This window comes from Grampus griseus, assembly GCF_964374135.1.
Source record: "Grampus griseus genome assembly, chromosome: 6".
Taxonomy (NCBI): Eukaryota; Metazoa; Chordata; class Mammalia; order Artiodactyla; family Delphinidae; genus Grampus; species Grampus griseus.
In genome coordinates this window covers 107,610,201-107,623,605 of record NC_139000.1, presented here as the reverse complement: position 1 = coordinate 107,623,605, position 13,405 = coordinate 107,610,201, and positions in this window count along the sequence as shown.

The window sequence follows — 13,405 nt, the reverse complement described above, 5'->3', positions numbered from 1 at the left end:
ATTTGAATTCTGAGGTTTGAACTTTTTTCAATATTTGGTCTGATCCTCTCTTGTGATGCTGGGCAGTGGCAGCCACAGCTACCCATCACCCACGTGATCACGAGGGTAAGCTAACCGAAACCTACTCACCACCATTCTCTACCCACACAACCATGCTGTTTTTCACCCTCAGCGCAGGATTCAATAAATTACATGATAGATATTCAGCAAATGGGCATTGTGTTAGACGGTTTTCCTCAACAGTCGGCTAATGTAAGTGTTCTGAGCATGTTTAAAGCAGGCTGGGCTAAGCTATGATGTTGGGTAGGTTAGGTCTGTTAAATGCATTTTTGACTTAAGATGTTTCCAATTCACAGTGGGTTTATCAGGACATAACCCCACTGTAAGCAAGGAAGATCTGTATTTCCTTTGAAGACAAGATTTATATATGAGAATGCTCTGGAAAGAAACCTATTTTTTTAACAGTAGCAGTGATTTCAAAGGTAAATATATAGCATTGCTCAAAATGAAATTGTGAAGAATGAGGTTAAAATAAGACTAAAAAAGGTGAAGAGCATATTTGATAATGTGATATCATTTTCAAATATAGGATATTTAACTCCCAGAAGCCACTTTAAACAGAAATGGTTAATGGTCCTTAAAATTCTCTTCTACATAGTGTAATATTGTTATACACTTAACTGTAGTACCTTTTTTTCATATTAATATGTTATATGGTGCTTTTCGACAGAGTACTAAAAGATATATATAGAGTGACATCAAAAGAAAAAGTTACAAAAACGACTATGTATTATACTAACTACATACATGTTCCTGCAGGAGTAGTTGTTGTGGTTTTAGTAATTATTTATTAGAAACTAATGTAAGCCACAGAGCAACCAAGGCTCTCCCCAAGTGTTCCTTTGACTCATTCTCTAGCCTGAAATCTCCTAGACCCAGCACACACTTTGTACTGTCATACTCAAATACTTTCAATTTTCTATGCTTGATATTCTTTTTTTTATTAAGGCAAATTTTATTTTATTTTTAAAGGTTATTTTTTTTTTTTTTTAATCTACTTTATGTATTTATTTTTGACTGCATTGGGTCTTCGTTGCTGCACACGGGCTTTCTCTAGTCGCGGCAAGCGGGGGCTACTCTTTGTTGCGGTGCACGGGCTTCTCATTGCAGTGGCTTCTCATTGTGGAGCACGAGCTCTAGGTGCGTGGGCTTCAGTAGTTGTGGCACACGGGCTCAGTACTTGTGGCTCATGGGCTCTAGAGCACAGGCTCAGTAGTTGTGGCGCACAGGCTTAGTTGCTCTGAGGCATGTGGGATCTTCCAAGACCAGGGCTCAAACCCGTGTCCCCTGCTTTGACAGGCGGATTCTTAACCACTCCACCACCAGGGAAACCCAAGGCAAATTTTACTATTTTTTTTTAATTGAGGTATAGTCAATATAAAACATTAGTTTCAGGTATACAAAATAGTGATCTAACCCTGCAAAATGATCACTACAATAAAACTAGTTAACATTGGTCACCACACATAGCTGTAATTTTTTTTCTTGCGATAAGAACTTTTTTTAAAATCAATTTATTTATTTATTTTTGGCTGTGTTGGGTCTCTGTTGCTCCGTGCGGGCTTTCTCTAGTTGCAGTGAGTGGGGGCTACTCTTCGTTGTGGTGTGCGGGCTTCTCATTGCGGTGGCTTCTCTTGTTGCGGAGCACGGGCTCTAGGTGCACGGGCTTCAGTAGTTGTGGTGCACAGGCTCAGTGCTTGTGGCTCGCGGGCTCTAGAGCACAGGCTCAGTAGTTGTGGCGCACGGGCTTAGTTGCTCTGCGGCATGTGGGATCCTCCTGGACCAGGGCTCGAACCCATGTCCCCTGCATTGGCAGGCAGATCCTTAACCAGTGCATCACTAAGGAAGTCCCGCAATAAGACCTTTTAACATCTATTCTCACCATCTTTCAAATATGCAATATGGTATTATTAACTATAGCAACAATGCTGTATATTACATCCCCATGATTTATTTTGTAACTGGAAGTTTGAACCTTTTGACTCACTTCACCCATTTCATTCATCCCTCACCCCCTGCCTTTGGCAAACACCTATCGGTTGTCTTTATGTGAGCTTTTTTTTTTCTCTGTATTTTTGTTGTTATTTTACCTTGCACATATAAGTAAAATCATGTAGTGTTTATCTTTATCTGGCTGACAGTTCACTTAGCATACACACACACACACACACACACACACACACACACACACACACACTTCTTTATTTGCATTTTCTTTATCCATTCATCCATCAATGAACAATTAGGTTATTTTCATTTCTTGGCTACTTAAATAATGCTTCATGAACATGGGAGTGAATCTACTTTTTGAGTTAGTGTTTTCGTTTTCTTCAGAAGTGGAATTGCTGGATCATATGGTAGTTCTATTTTTTGTTTTTTGAGTAACCTCCAAACTATTTTCCATAGCGGCTGGACCAATTTACATTCCCACCAACAATGCACAAGGGATCCCTTTTCTTCACATCCTTGCCAACACTTGTTATTTCTTTTTTTTTTTTCATTTTATTTATTTATTTTTTTTTAAACATCTTTATTGGGGTATAATTACTTTACAATGGTGTGTTAGTTTCTGCTTTATAACAAAGTGAATCAGTTATACATATACATATGTTCCCATATCTCCTCCCTCTTGCGTCTCCCTCCCTCCCACCCTCCCTATCCCACCCCTCCAGGCTGTCACAAAGCACCGAGCCAATATCCCTGTGCCATGCGGCTGCTTCCCACTAGCTATCTACCTTACTACGTTTGTTAGTGTGTATATGTCCATGACTCTCTCTCGCCCCGTCACAGCTCACCCTTCTCCCTCCCCATAACCTCAAGTCCGTTCTCTAGGAGGTCTGCGTCTTTATTCCTGCCTTACCCCTAGGTTCTTCATGACATTTTTTTTTCTTAAATTCCATATATATGTTAGCATACTGTATTTGTCTTTTTCTTTCTGACTTACTTCACTGTGTATGACAGACTCTAGGTCTTGTTATTTCTTATCTTTTTGATAACAGCCACTGTAACAAGTGTGAGGTGATATCTCATTGTGGTTTTAATTTGCCTTGCCCCATGATGAGTGATGTTGAGTACCTTTCCACGTGCCTGTTGGCCATTTGTTCGTCTTCTGTATGTATGTTTAGGAGCTACTCAGTCAGTTTTTAGGTTTTTTCCAGAGGATGTTGTTCCATATGTAGCTGTATATTCAGTGTGTCTGTCAGAGGAGGTGAGTTCAGCATCTTCTTGCATTGCTTTCTTGAACCCCACTGTGAAACTTTTTTATATGCTCTGTGCATGAAATTTTCTTCGAGCAGAAGCTTTTGATAAATTCAATTTCTTTGACAGATCAATAGCAATTGAGATTTTCTATGTAATCTTAAATTACTTTTGATAAATTGTATGTTTCCAAGGAAATTATTCATTTCATGAAGTTATTCATAATATCCCTTTTATCCCTTTAATGCCTGTAGGGTCTGAAGTGATATCATCTGTTTCTTTCTTGAAATTGGTACTGTATGTTTTCTCTTTTATTTCTTGATTATCCTCACTAGAGGCGTATCATTTTTATTAGTTTTTCCAATGAAGAAAATTTGGCTTTGCTAATTTTCTGTTTCCTCGGTTTCTACTCTTTATTATTTCCTTCCTTCTGCCTGCTTTAGGTTTAATTTACTCTTTTTCTTCCCTGATTGAGTCTTTCTTATTAGAAATTTTCTAATAATAGCATTTTCTAGTGTTTTCTAATAGCATGTGTCTAGTATTTCCTAATAATAGCATTGCTTTAGCTGCAAACTACATAATTTAGATGTTTTATTATTCATTACCATTCAGTTTGAAACAGCTTTTGAATTTCTCTTGAGATTTCTTTATTGACACATAGATTATATGGGAGTGTATTGCTCAGTTTGCAAATGTTAAAGGCTTTTCTAGATATCTTAGTATTAACTTCTAATTTGATTGTTATAGTAGATAACATACTTTAACTATTTCAAAATTTTGAAATTGATTGAGTCTCAGTTTATGGTCCTATAGATGGTATATCTTACTGAATGTTCCATGCACACTTGAAAAGAATGTGTGTTTTACACAGATAGGGCATAGTGTTCCATCAGTGTCAGATCAAGATGTCTGACAGGGTCATTCATATTTTCTATGTCTTTACTATTTCTGTGACTATCAACTTCTCATATAAAGTATGTTTTCAGACCACTACAGAGTTAAGCTAGAAATAAAAAATAAAATAGAGGGCTTCCCTGGTGGCGCAGTGGTTGAGAGTCCGCCTGCCGATGCAGGGGACACGGGTTCGTGCCCCGGTCCGGGAAGATCCCACATGCCGCGGAGCGGCTGGGCCCGTGAGCCGTGGCCGCTGAGCCTGTGCATCAGGAGCCTGTGCGTCAGGAGCCTGTGCTCTGCAATGGGACAGGCCACAGCAGTGAGAGGCCCGCGCACCGCAAAAAATAAATAAATAAATAAATAAATAAATAAATAAATAAAATAGAAAATTAGCTGGGAAATTTCCAAATATTTGGAGATTTAAAAATTTGCCAATAGCTCAAAAAGATGAAAAAAAAAACTTAGGTTTAAGTATAACAAAATATGTGCAGGATCTAAGTGTGAAAAACTAAAAGACTCTGATTAAAAAGATCAAAGAACATCTATGTAAAAAGAGAAGTATTTCATGTTTATGGATTGAAAAAACTAAATATTATTAAAATGTCCATTCTTCCCAAATTGATCTATACATTCAACGCAATTACAATCAAAAACCCAAGAAGTTATTTTGTAGATATTTATAAACAGATTCTAAAGTTTTTAAAAAAGGCCAAAGACTTAGAATAACCCACATAATTTTAAAGAACAACAAAGTTGGAGGACTATGCTATCTGGCTCACTTTATAAAGCTATAGTTAAAAAAAAAAAAGCACATGGTATTGGTGAAAGAATGTGCACATTAATGAAACAAAACAGAGAGCCTAGAAACAAACCCACACAAATATAGTCTACTGATTTTTGTTGCAGTAATAAAGTCAAATCAATGGAGAAAGATCATCTTTTGACAAATGTTGTTGAGAATATTGAACATCCAAAGACACAAACCTTACAACTTCCGTAAGTATTAACTCAAAATGGATCATAAACATACATATAAAACACGAAACTATAAAACTTCCAGAAGAAAACATAAGACAATGTCTGGATGCTTTGACAACAAATTTTTAGATATAACACCAATAGCATGATTCATAAAAGAATAAAAATGACATATTGGATTTTATTACAGTTAAAAATTCTGCTCTGTGGAAAACACAGTAAAGAGAATTTTAAAAGTTAGTCACAGATGGGAGAAATTATAACAAAACATATATATGATAGAGGATTTGACCCAAATACAAATCACCCTAAAAACTCAACAATAATAATACAAACAACCCAATTTAGAAATGGGAAAAAAATCTGAACAAACACTCAGAGAAAATGTACAGATGGCAAATAAGCAGAGGAGGGGATTCTCAACATCATTTGTCATGAGGAAATTGCAAATTAAAACAATGAAATACCCCTACATACCTGTTAGAATGAGTAAAACCCAAAAAGCAGACAATACAAATTGCTGGTAAGGACACAGAGCAAGAGGAACTCTCATTCATTACTGGTAGAAGCACAATGGTACAAACACTTTGGAAGACAGTTTGTAAGTTTCTTGCAAAGTTAAACATAGTTTTGCCATAAAATCCAACAATCGTACTCCTCAGTATTTATGCAAGTAATTTGAAAACTTATGTTCGTACAAAAACCAGAACATGAATGTTTATAGCAGCTTTATTCACAATCACCAAAAACTGAAAGAAACCAAAATGACCTTCAATATGTGAATGAATAAACATACTGGTTTTATCAACACAAGGGATAGCATTCAGTAATAAAAAGAAATGAAGCAACAAAAAGACATGGATGAACCTTAAGTACATACTACTAAGTGAAAGTAAATCTGAAAAATCTACCTAATATATGATTTCAGTTATATGACATTCTGCAAAAGGCAGTAAAAAAACAATAAAAGAACTAGTGGGTGTTAGGAATTTAGAGGAAGTGCATAATTCCCCATTCCTTAGATGTGGGCTGTGCAAAGTGACGTCCTTCCAAAGAGTACAATATGAAAAAAGGGAAAAAAAGAGTAACTGTACAGTGGAGAAGTTGGACAAACACGAACAAGCTAGATGACCACCATCAACAGTGATATCAAGTTGACAGGAGGCACACTTGATATGATGTGATGAAATGGAACTTCACCTCTGTGGCCTTCCTTACAAAAACTTATAATCTCAATCTAATCATTTAAAAACTCAGATAAGCCTCAATTGAGGGGTATTCTGCAAACCATCTGCCCAGTACTCCTCAAAACTGTCAAGGTCATCAAAAACAACAATGCCACAGCCAGAGGAACCTAAGAAGACATGATGTCTTATCATAACATGGTGTCCTAGATGGGGTCTTAGAACTAAAAACAGACATTAGGTAAAAATTAAGGAAATCTGAAATAAACATGGACCTTAATAATGTGTGAATACTGGTTCAGCAGTGAAAAGTGTACCATTTAATGTAAAATGTTCCTTATGGGGAAAGAATGGGCATGAGCATATATGGGAACTCTGTACTATATCTGCAGTTTTTCTGTAAATCTAAAACTGTTCTAAAAAGCCGTTTATTTTTTTTAAATACTATTAAAATATCATAGCTGTCTTGCCCATTTCATATGTTCATGCCTCCAAGGCTAAGAAATATAGAATTAACTAAATGGATCTTTTGTTAAAGATGAGCTGAAAGGAAAATACCTCACAATGAGACAGGGGAAATGACTTTAAACTATGCAGTTTTCCCTTTTAAAACTGTTCAACTCAAATGTTCTCAGAAAGATTTTGTTTTACATTATTAAATCTGAAAGAGTTTTCATACCTCTTGTACTTATGCCAAAATTAAAGGAGCCAGGAAAAGTATCCATTTCAAAGGAAAAAGGAAGTGACTCTCCAGTTTGTTATGCAAAATCCTGTGCTCCTGAAAAACAGAGAAGTGAACAAAACAGAAGATAAAATGTTAGAGGAAAATTGATGACAAAAATTACCTTAAAGGCTTAGAAAAAGCTGGAAATTCATAGTGTGTATTTTCTGTTTTTCTTGCTTGCTGAAAAAGAAACAAAGTATTAAGGTGCAGATGTTTCTAAAGATACAGAATCACACACAGAAACGCTGCTTCAAACAGACTCTTTAACGAAAATCCATTTGTTTAGAAAGTTATTTCCTGTTCAGTATAAAAGAAAGAATAGTTTGTAGACAGAATTAACTAGAAACTTGTGAAATCATTTGTTGGTTTTATTTAAAAATAATAAAACTATTATTTATCAAACATTTAATATGGTAGGCATTGTCCCTAATATTTAACCTGGGTTATCTCATTTAACCACCAAAACCATCCCAGAAGATATACATTTCATTTCCATTTTACAAGAAAAGAAACCAACTCCATGAGAATTTAATCAACATATCTAGTAAGAATAAGTCCTGGTATTTGAACCTAGCAATAATGCTTCAGACTGATGCCTACTTTGTAACACTGTCTCCTAGTCATGGGTATAAATAAGACTACTTAGCCTACAGAAACTTTGCTTCAATTGAAAGAGGATATAAATTTGTAAATATTTATGCATGCATATAAATCTATAAAGCAAATATTAACAGACCTAGGGAGAAAAGGACAGCAATACAAAAATAGTAGAGGACTTCAATACCGCACTTTTATCAATGGGTGGATTATCCAAACAGAAAATCAAAAAAGAAGCACTGGACTTAAAACGACACATTAGACCTATAGGCCAATATCCCTGATTAAGATAGATGTAAAAATCCTCAACAAAATATTTACAAATTGAATTTGGCAATACACTAAATGGATCATACACCACGATCAAGTAGGATTTATTTCTGGGATGCAAGGATGATTCAATATACACAAATTAATTAGTGTTTTACACCACATTAACAAAATGAAGAATAAAACTCATACGATCAACTTAATAGATGCAAAGAATCATTTGACAAAATTCAACATCTATGTATGATAAAAACTCTCAACAAATTGGGTATAGAAAGAACACACTTCAACACAATAAAGGCCATATATGACAAGCTCACAGCTCTTATCACACTCAAAGGTAAAAAGCTGAAAACTAAAAGCATTTTCTCTAAGATCAGGAACAAGACAAGGATGTCCAGTCTTGCCACTTTCATTCAACATAGTACCAGAAGTCTTAGCCGGAGCAATTAAGCAAGAAAAGAAATAAAAGGCATCCAAATAAGAAAGGAAAAAATAAAACTAACAAAACTATCATATTTGCAGATGATATATGTAAAAAATCCTAAAGACTCCACCAAAAATTGTTAGAACTAATAAGTAAATTTGCAGGATACAAAATCAATACACAAAAATTTGTTGCATTTCTATACACTAATAATTAACTTCTGATAGAGAAATTAAGAAAATCTCATTTCCAATTACATCAAAAAGAATAAAATACCTAGGAATAAATTTAACAAAGGAGATGAAAGACCTGTACACTGAAAACTATAAAGACATTGATGAAAGAAACTGAAAAAGACAAAAAAGAAATAGGAAGGTATTTTATGCTTATGGATTGGAAGAATTAAATTGTTAAAATGTCCACACAGGTAAAATGATCTAGAGAGTTGATGCAATTCCAATAAAAATTCCAATGGCATTTTTCACAAAAATAGTACAAATCCTATAATTTTTATGGAACCACAAAAGACCCACAATAACCAAAGCAATCTTGAGAAAAACAAAAGAGCTGGAGGCATCAAACCTCCTGATTTAAACTATATTACAAAGTCATAGTCATAGTTTTCAAGAACACAATGGGGGCTTCCCTGGTGGCGCAGTGGTTGGGAGTCCGCCTGCTGATGCAGGGGATGCGGGTTCATGTCCCGGTCCGGGGGGATCCCGCATGCCGCGGAGCGGCTGGGCCCGTGAGCCATGGCCGCTGGGCCTGGACATCCGGAGCCTGTGCTCCGCAACGGGAGAGGCCACGGCCGTGAGAGGCCCGCATACCGCAAGAAAAAAAAAAAAAAAAAAACACAATGGGGAAAGAACAGTCTCTTTAATAAATGGTGTTAGAAAAACTGGACAGCCACATGCAAAAGAATGAAGCTGGACCACAATCTTTTACCATAAACAAAATCAACTCAAATTGGATTAAAGACTTGAATGTAAGACCTGAACCATCAAACTCCTAAAAGAAATCACAGGGGGTAAGCTCCTAGACATCAATCTCGGCAATAACTTTTTGGATTTGACACCGAAAGGAAAGACAATAAAAGCAAACATAAATTAGTGGGACTGCATCAAACCAAAAAGTTTCTGTACATGAAAGGAAACCAACAAAATGAAAAGGCACCCTACCAAATGGGAGAATGTATTTGCAAATCATATATCTGATAAGTGGTTAATATACAATATATATATAAAACTCATACAACTCAATTAAAAAAAAAACCCAATTTAAAAATGAGCGTGGGAAGTGAATAGACATTTATTCCAAAGAAGACATACAAATGGCCAACACATACATGAAAAGGTCCTCAACATCGGTAATCATTAGGGAGACACAAATCAAAACCACAAAACCTCACACCTGTCAGAATGGCTATTATCAAAAACACAAGCAATAACAAGTATTGGCAAAGATGTGGAGAAAAGGGGACCCTTGTATACTTTAGTAGGAATGTAAATTGGTATAGCCACTATGGAAAACAACCTGAAGTTTCCTCAAAAAATTAAAAATAGAACTACATAATCCAGTAATTCTATTGGGTATTTATTCAAAGAAAACAAAATCACTATACCAAAAAGATATCTTCACTCTCATATTCACTACAGCATTATTTACAATAGCCAAGGCATGGAATAGTCTAAGTGTCCATTGATGGCTGAATGGATCAAGAAAATGGATGTGCATGTCTGTGTATCACATATTTTTATTTTATTTATTTTTTATTCAAAAAATAAGCTATCTGTACTGTATTTTTAGTTTCTATTTATTTCCACTCTGATCTTTGTTATCTCTCTCTTTCTACTAGTTCTAGGCTTAGTGTGTTCTTCTCCAGTTCTTTTAGGTGGAATGTGAAGCTGTTTGAGATTTTTTTCTTGTTTCATGAGGTAGGCATCTATCATGATAAACTTCCCTTCTAGTACTGCTTTTGCTGCATCGCATAAGTTACAGTATGTGCATTTTCATTTTTGTCTCAAGGCATTTTTTAGTTTCTCTTTTGAATTCTTCTTTGATTCAATGTTGTTAACAGTATGATTTTAAATCTCAACCTATTTGTAAATTTTCCATTTTTCCCTTTGCCTTTGATTTCTAGTTTCATTTAATTGTAATCACAAAAGATACCTGGTATGATTTCTATATCTTTAAGTTTATTAAGATTTGTTTTGTAGCTATGTGATCTATTTTGAAGAGACATCCATGTAATCTTGAGAAACTGTATTCTGCTGCTGTTGGGTGGGATATTATGTATATGTCTTTTAGATTGATTTGGTCTATAGTGCTATAAAATCCTTTATTTCCTTGTTGATATTCAGTCTAGATGTTCTATCCTTTGTTGAAAGTGGGGTATTGAAGTCTACTTTTATGGAATTGTTGTCTATTTCTCCCTTCAGTTCTGTCAATGTTTGCTTTATATATTTATATTGCTCTGATGTTGGGTGCGTATATATATTTCTTATACTTTCCTGGTGGATTAATCCATTTATCATTATATAATGTTATTCTTTATCTCTTTTGACAGTTTTTGACCTAAAGTTTATTCCGTCTGATATGTCTAGTCATTTCTGCTCTTTTGGTTACCATTTATAGGGAATATCTTTTTCCAATCTTCACTTATAGCCTATGTGTTTCCTTACATCTAAAGTGAGGATTTTTTCTAGACAACATATAATTGAGTCTTATTTTTTTACATCCATTCAGCCACTCTATGTCTTTTAATTGGAGAGTTTAATCCATTTATGTTTAAAGTTATTATTGGTAAGGAATGATCTAATATTATCATTTTGTCCTTTGTTTTCTATCAATCTTTTTTGTTCTTTTATATGTCTTTTTTCCTCTCTTGTTGCCTTCCATTGTGTTTTGAATTTTTTTGTATTTTATATGCATTAATTCCTTTCTCTTTTTCTTTTGTGTAACTTCTATAAGTATATTTTTTGTGGTTACCTTGGGGCTTACATAAAATATCATAGTTAACGTAGTCTATGTTAAGCTGATAACAACTTAAGTTCAATTGCATACAAAAACTCTACACTTAACTTCTCTTTAGCTCACACTTTATGTTGTTGTTGTCACAACTTATATTTCAATTTTTACTGTGTATTCTTTAACATGTTTTTCAGTTTTAGTTATTTTTAATACTTTCATCATTGACTTTGATACTAAAATTAAAAGTAATTTACCCATCACAATTAAAGTTATAATGTATTCTGGTTTTATCTATAGATGAGTTTACATTTATATGTTTATATAATATATATGTACGTATATTTCATACTTTCTTACACTATCATGTTGCTGTTTAGCATCCTTTCAACTTTAAAAAATCTCATTAGCACTTACAGTGCCTTACAGTTTATTACAGTTTACAGTGATAAACTCCTTCAGCTTTTGTTTGTTTAGTGATGTCCTTATGTCTTCTTTATTTTTTGAAAGACTGTTTTGCCAGGTATAGCATTCTTAGTTGATAGTTTTTTCTTTCAGCATTTTAACTACATCATCCCACTTCCTCCAGACTTGCAAGATTTCTGCTGAAAAATCTACTCACAGTTTTATAGTGGTTCTTTTGTATGTGACATGTTGTTTTCTCTTGCCACTTTCAGAATTTCTTGTCTCTGACTTTTCACAGTTTTAATGAGTCTTCATCTGGGTTTCTTTGGATTCATCTCATTTGAGACATTTTGGGCTTTGTGCATGTGGATGCCCATTTCTTTTTTCAGATTTGGGAAATTTTCAGCCATTATTTTTTTTTTAAATAAGCTATCTGGTCCTTTCTCTCTCTTTTTTTCTCTCTCTTTCTATGACTTCCATCATGTGTATACTGGTCTTCTTGTCGGTGTCCTATAAGCTGCTTGCTTTCTTTATTCTTTTTTTCTACTTTAACTGAATAATTATCAATGACCCATCTTTGAGCTGAGTGGTCCTTTCTTCTGCTTGATCTACTCTAACATTCTGGATTTAACTGGTGTCACTGGTCCATATTCATATCTGGAGATGTGAGAAACAGAAGCCAATAGGCTGTGTCTCCTATGTCATTTGGTGAAGGGGTGGGCTATATCAGGCTTTATGAATGATACTGCTATGTTTAATATAGGGTTCCATTCCCTGCCCTAGTGTTGAGCTGAGGATGGGTCAAATTGTTGGGATTTTGTTGCTGCCTCTGAAGGCAGATCAGGTAGTTAGTTACCTAGATATTGAATCAGTGTTAGGCTGGCCTGCCAGGGATTTTATATTGCCAATGTAGGCGGATTGAACAGCCCACCAGTGCACTGATTGTGGAGTGTGTTTTGGGTTGGCCTACAAGTCTTTGAGGTTGCTGCTCTGAGTGAATCAATCCACATGTGTCTTGGCTCAAGAGCAGATGCTGGAGCACCTTACTGGTTCTCTGTTGAGCTTTTCCATTCTCTGTCATGTGAACAGAGAAAGAAAACTATTCTTGAGGCTTTTTGTTTGTTTGTTTTTGTCTACGCCTGCTGGTGATTCGGTGTTAAAGACCTCTCCAGCACCCAATTTGGGATATCTGAGAGCAATTAAAAGAAAACCCAGGGAACTCACCTTGTTGCCATTCCTCAAGTCTAGAGGACTCTAGCCAGTCTGTCTTTTGCTTTTTAGCTTTCAGAGGTATTTTTTTGTCTTCCACTTAATTATATCCAGAGTATTTAGTTGTAAATAGAGAAAATAAGCAGGGAAAACTGAGTCTATAACACTTTGTTCCAAAAACAAAATTGGCCACAGGTGTTGAATAATATTGTACATTAAAATGTAATCAAGTGTAAATACCTTTTGAGTAACACTCCAAGGCACAATAAAAGTCAAGTTGACCATTCTTTACTATATAAAGAATTAAGCTAGGCACTTTGGGGATACTAACATTTGTGAAAGACATAGATAATGCTCTTGAGTACTTCTAATATGACAAGTCTAGTGAGGAGAGTAATGTAAGAAAGATAAAACTAAACATTTTGTTCTAGGGAGGTAATAAGTACTATAAAAGAGATTTTAAAATAACAGGAGAGTGTTATTGTTGTTGTT